Below are 6,000 nucleotides of genomic sequence, written 5' to 3' on the forward strand. Positions count from 1 at the left end.
CCAGCTTACCAGTTTTTAATGAGGGTGGAAATGCCTGAGCTAAGCTGAGAATAGCATCTCTGAGCTGGCCTTGCTCATTGTGTGAATATTCCAGCCAGCCATTTCTCCCAGAGAAGTGAGTACTATATAGGAGCACAGCATCATCGTGGCAGAGTTGGGTAGACCACTCTGGATCATCCAAAACAGCACTTCCTCCTCTAAGTTGGAGTGGTAAGGTTTTCCTTTAGCTTAGCACAGCACTCCGTTTACTAAAGAGATTTGATTATGCATGCACATGTTCACATACCATAAAATATATAAATCCAATATTTACAGAAATATCTAAAGGCCACTTTGTTGCCAGTGGATTTGGAGGATTATTTTCAAATACTTGAATGCTCAGTGTCTGCAAACACATTTTAGCTCTGAAATCTTCATGAAGAAAGCAAAAGTGTGGCAAAGCCCCTTGACCTGTTCCATGTCTCCTTTGTATTAAAGCCCCCATGAGAGACTTGAGGTCTAAGCCAGCAGAAAGTGGTTGAAAACATGTCACCCCAAGCCAGTGCCCCTTCCCCAGGTGGGCTCCAGACTGCAGCAGATGTTGGGTTTGGCTCTTCCTCCTTTTTAGGCATCTCCATGTGGGTTGTCCAGGACTTGATCTGGTGGATAGGGTCTACCTTATGCAAAGCCTTTGGGAGTCTCTTGAGATCTTGGCTCACCATCACATTTTTCCTCTCCTTGTCAACATTCACTACACAGGGAGAACAGGGACCTCCTCCCTGACAGATTCTGCATGTGTAGTCCAATGGATATCACCCTGTATGGTTATCAGGGCTATAACACTAATTTGGCTTGTTCTTCTGGTTTAAACAGCTCCACTTTTCTTTTTTTAATTTGAATTTACTGTTTTGTGTGTATGAATGTTTTCCCACACGTATGTTTGTGCATGCCTGGTGCCCACCCAGATAGGAAGATTCCTCCTGGAACTGGAGTGACAGATGGTTGTGAGCCACCATGTGGGTGCTGGAAATTGAACTTGCCCTCTGTAAGAGCAACTGAGTCACTGGTAATACAAGACTTCAATATGTAATTAAGACCATGTAGCAGCAGGCTGCTTGGCTGCTTGTTCATTTCCCTGTCACCTAACCCCCCCAAAAAATCACACCGAAACTGTATGATTAAATCACTGCTTGGCCCATTAGCTCTAGCTTCTTATTGGTTAACTCTTACATACTAATTTAACCCATTTTTATTCATCTGTGTATTGCCACATGGCTGTGGCTTACCAGCTAACGTTCTGTCTGGCTCCAGCAGGGCTACATGGCTTCTCTAACTCATCCTTCCTTTTCCCAACATTGAGTTTAGTTTTCCCTGCCTACCTCTGTTCCCTGCGCAGGCCCAAGACAGTTTCTTTATTAACCAATGGTATTCACAGCATACAAAGGGAAATCCCACATCAAGATCTGGCAGGTGGTATTTCCTAGGTCTCCCCTTTGTTTATGAAAAACCCATGGAGACTCAGATCCAGTTTCCAGTTCCAAGGACTCGGTCTGTCTCCTAGAGTAGACCTCAAGACATTATACCAAATGCAGATGGGCTTTGCCAGCCTCCAATTCATACAAGGTCCCATGAAGAAGAGTGACACTTTTATCATTCCAAGGCAGAGACCAAGTCCCCCCCCCCCTTTTTTTTTCGAGACAGGGTTTCTCTGTGGCTTTGGAGCCTGTCCTGGAACTAGCTCTTGTAGACCAGGCTGGCCTCGAACTCACAGAGATCCGCCTGCCTCTGCCTCCCGAGTGCTGGGATTAAAGGCATGCGCCACCACCGCCTGGCCCCCAAGCCCCTTCTTGTAGCACTGTTTCTGTAGTCCAACACTAGGATATAGTCACAGGGTCAAAGTAGTGAATGTGACATTTCAGCACTCCCTCCTTGCTCTTTCTCAAGGCATTCTGCCTACGAGCTTTGAGGCACGCAGAAGGTCCATTTCCTTACTCTTCCATCATCTCTCTAATAGGAGCTTGCTTCAGAGCTCTCCTGGACCACCCTCTCCAAGCTTGCAGTCCGTGCTACAGTCTACCTCCTCCCTACCTTATGTTCTGCATGCATTCAGTCAGCTAGTGCTATGACTGTTTGAAGGAGATGCAGAGAGGTAGCCTTTTCCATTTGCTCTCTCTTTTTCCTCTTAAAGGAGGGCACATGGTGGTGTTTCCCTGAACTACTAGGCTAACTGATTTGTCTGAATCAACTTTCTTGTCTAGGGGTGGAGTTAAAGGGGAATGGCCTCTATGTACCGGACATAGAGAAAAGATTCAGTGAGTGGTTGTCATCGTGACCATAGTGACAGAGGAGGGGTTAACCCTGGAGGCCTTGCAGGATAGCTCTCATTCCACCTAAGGGAAACCACTTTCTTGAAGCTCCAGGAGGCCCTTCCTGGCATGTAGGACAAGAAGCGGTGAAAGAAGGGAGGAGTGACCATCTAAAGGAACCTCATATGACTTACATTTGTATCAAAGTAAATAACAATCATGAACAGTTTAATTTGGGGGAAGAGATGAGACCCAGTTTGTGCCTTTGCACAATCACCATGACAACAATGTGGTACCTGAGAAGTAAGTTAGGAGCTTGCTGCAGGAATCTGGGTGACCTAGAGTGGTGGAGGTGCAGGAGGGTAGGGAGGTTCTGTACAGGGAAGGCTGACTGCTGGGTTTAGTCCCTGTGACTGTGACTTAAGGGTTGGACAGTCAGGACAAGTTACTCAACTTCTCTGTGCCTAGGAGTCTTCCCATGTGGAATGTAGATTGTGGTGTCTACATGAGGAGGTATTTAGTTGATGGGGTGTTATATAAGTATTTGGTTTTATCTATTATCTTTCTGTTTCTTTATCTTTGTATCACCCACTTTTTTAACTGTTTAGTTTTTATGTGACTTGATCGCCTTCTACCTTCCTTCTATACCACCTGCTTTCTATCTGTCTCTCTTTCCTTACTCTTTTCAAACACCAAGCCTTTGTGCATGTATAAGGTGTGTGTGTGTCAGTGTCCATGTGCATGTGGATGGATGTGTGTCCTGTATGAGGAGGACCAGAGGTTGATTGACATCGGGTTTCCTTCTCAGTTGCTCTCCATTTTGATATTTTGAGACTGTCTCACTGGTTTGGCTAGGTTAGCTGGCACCAAGCTCTAGGGATCTTTCTGTCTCTGGCTTTTCAATGCTGGGGTTCCAGATATGCCCCACCCCACATGGGTTTTCACTTGGATATTATGGATATGAGTTCATGTCCTCTGGTTTGTGCTGCAGATGGTTCACTTGACCTTGTTCTTACTCTGCCCCAAACTGGACTCATACTCAAAACCTATCTCCTCATTTGACTTCAGCTGCCATTTCTTTCTTAAAGGTAGGCTCTCACCATATACTTCATGCTGACTTCCCGCTCGCCACTGCAACCCCAAGTGCTGAGGTGACTGGAGCACGATTAATAAAAACCCAGAGACAGAAATTGGGGTTCAACCTGAAGGTCAGAAAAGTAAAACAGCCAGCCACTGGCTCTTATCTCTACCTCAGTCTGAAATGGTGATCCTGCCTCCAGGAATCCTCAGAATGAGACTGTGTGAGAGCTGTCTCTTCCTGTCTTATATTCCTCTCTAGTGCTGGGAATAAAGGTGTTGCACCACTACTGCCTGGTTTCTATGGCAAACCGGTGTGACTACTGGGATTAAAGGAGTGTGTCACCACTGCCTGGTTTGTAAGGCTGATCAGTGTGGTTGTTTTACTCTCTGATCTTCAGACAAGCTATATTTATTAAAATACAAATGAAATATCACCGCAGGTGACAGGTGTGTGCTGGCCTTTAGCATTGCTGTCTGGATTTATGAGAGCCTGAGAAACGTCACCTTAGTGCTCAGGGCTTCAGAGCACTTTCATCCTCTTGCCCTTCCTGACCTTTTGCTGTTCTCATGCATCTAATTCCGTGTGCATCTAACAATGTTAACATTACATAGTCACTGTTCACTTCGATTCACCAGGATACTTACTTTCATTGCTCTTCCAACCTTTCCCTTTGCCTGAAGAATTCCTGCTAGTGTTTTAAGTTTGTGTTAATGGTGCATTCTCTCAGTTCTTATTTGATTAGAAATATCTTTATATTTTTAAGGAAGAAATCATTTGTGTTTATTGATCCACTTATGTTTTTTCATTAAAAGACTGTTAACCTTTTGACTGAGGGGTATCTGCGTTAGGCATGACGAAGGATCAAACAGCAGCAATCGTCTTCTATTTTCTAATTGAAAATGTTTCTCTATAGTTAAAAAAAGAAGAAGAAAGAAAGAGAAACAAATTAGAGATAAAATTGTTATTTTGGGAAGTAAATACTTCAGTCTGGAGATTAGGGATGTAGCTCAGTGGAAGAGTGTGTGACTAGCATGCTCAGGGCCCTAGGTTCTACCCCCAGCACCAATAAAATAAAATAAAAAGAAGGAAAAAGTTTAGTTGGTACTTCTCCTGATTACTGACATGTTCTGGCTAAATTTTATGTCAACTTAACACAGGTTTCATTTTGGAAGAGAAAATCTTGATTGAGAAAATACTTCTGAGGCTAGAGAGATGGCTCAGTGGTTAAGAGCACTGGTTACTCTTCCAGAGGTTCTGAGTTCAATTCTCATCTGTAATGAGATCTGGTGCCCTCTTCTGACCTGCAGGTAGACATATGGGCAGATCACTTTCTACATAATAAATAAATCTTTTTAAAAAAAAAAAAGAAAGAAAATACTTCTACCATACTGACCTGTAGGTGTAAATCTGCAGAGCATTTTCTTAATAATTGATTCCCTAGGGTCAAGCCCATTGTGGGTGGTGCCATCCCTGGGCTGATGATGGTCCTGGGTTTTATAAGAAAGCAGGATGAGCAAGCCAGTAAGCAACGCCCCTACATGATTTCTGCATCAGCTTTTGCCTCCAGGTTCCTGCTTTGAGTTTCTACGATGATTTCCCTAGACTGCAAAATGAAATAAACTCTTAACTCCCCAAGTTGCTTTGGTCATGATGTTTTATCACAGCAATAGGCACACTAATAGACAACATGTAAACCAATCCTGCTACAGCCCTGTTTGTCCTCACAGAACCATCTCTGCTTACCCCAGCCCTCTCCTATTGTCCCCCAGGGCACTGTCTGAGCTGGGCCTCACCTCTCCTCTCCCATCCTGGCCATCCTCTCCAGAGTACGACTTACCTTCCTCTCTTTCCAGCATACCAGACATGGCCACTTTTCTGCATGCTATCTACTGTCCTCTTTCTCCCTCTGCCTGGTTTATCAGCAATTTGGACTGTGTATTGTTTGGGTTCCAGTCCCTTCCCCATGTGTAGGGGGTGGGACTTCCCAACTTTTCAGGTGTGAGACACTCTAAAGATAAGCTACATCCACACCCCGCCTTCAGTTTTGAAGAGGATTGTCATTGAGAATGGAACTCTGGGTTGGAGATTAATTTCTTTGATATCCATTCCATGGGCTTCTTTCATTGGTGAGTCTGTGAGCAGTCTTACTGCTTTGACAATATGGGGCAGGGTGCTTCTTCCTGGATTCTTTGAAAGGGTTCATTTTCTACCAGCTTCCTTCTGATGGACAAAGGTGTGGGTTCCTTGTCTTTCATTCCCCATAACAAGAATCTGACTTGTTTTCTTCTTGGGATTTTTTTTTCATTCTTTTTAAATCTTCATTATTTTTTATTCTGGACATTTCCAGCAAAATGAGTCTTCTTCAGCTGGGTTTGATTTTTCCAGGTAAAAGAAGGAGCATCCTATTAAATAGGAGTTTCACATACACACTGGATACATCTTAGGATGTCTCAAGTTTTGAATGGGGCATATTTATACCCAGCTTCTCTTGTTTTTCTGAAACTAAAGTTAAACCGAGCATCCTTTATTTCATTTGCAAAACCTGTCAACTTCTAGCTATGTCCGATTTGCTGTTAAACATATCTCATTATGTTTTCAATTTAATTTAGGTGATTGCTTTTTTTTTTTTTTTCA

This window comes from Microtus ochrogaster, chromosome 8 (assembly GCF_000317375.1).
Source record: "Microtus ochrogaster isolate Prairie Vole_2 chromosome 8, MicOch1.0, whole genome shotgun sequence".
Classification (NCBI taxonomy): domain Eukaryota; kingdom Metazoa; phylum Chordata; class Mammalia; order Rodentia; family Cricetidae; genus Microtus; species Microtus ochrogaster.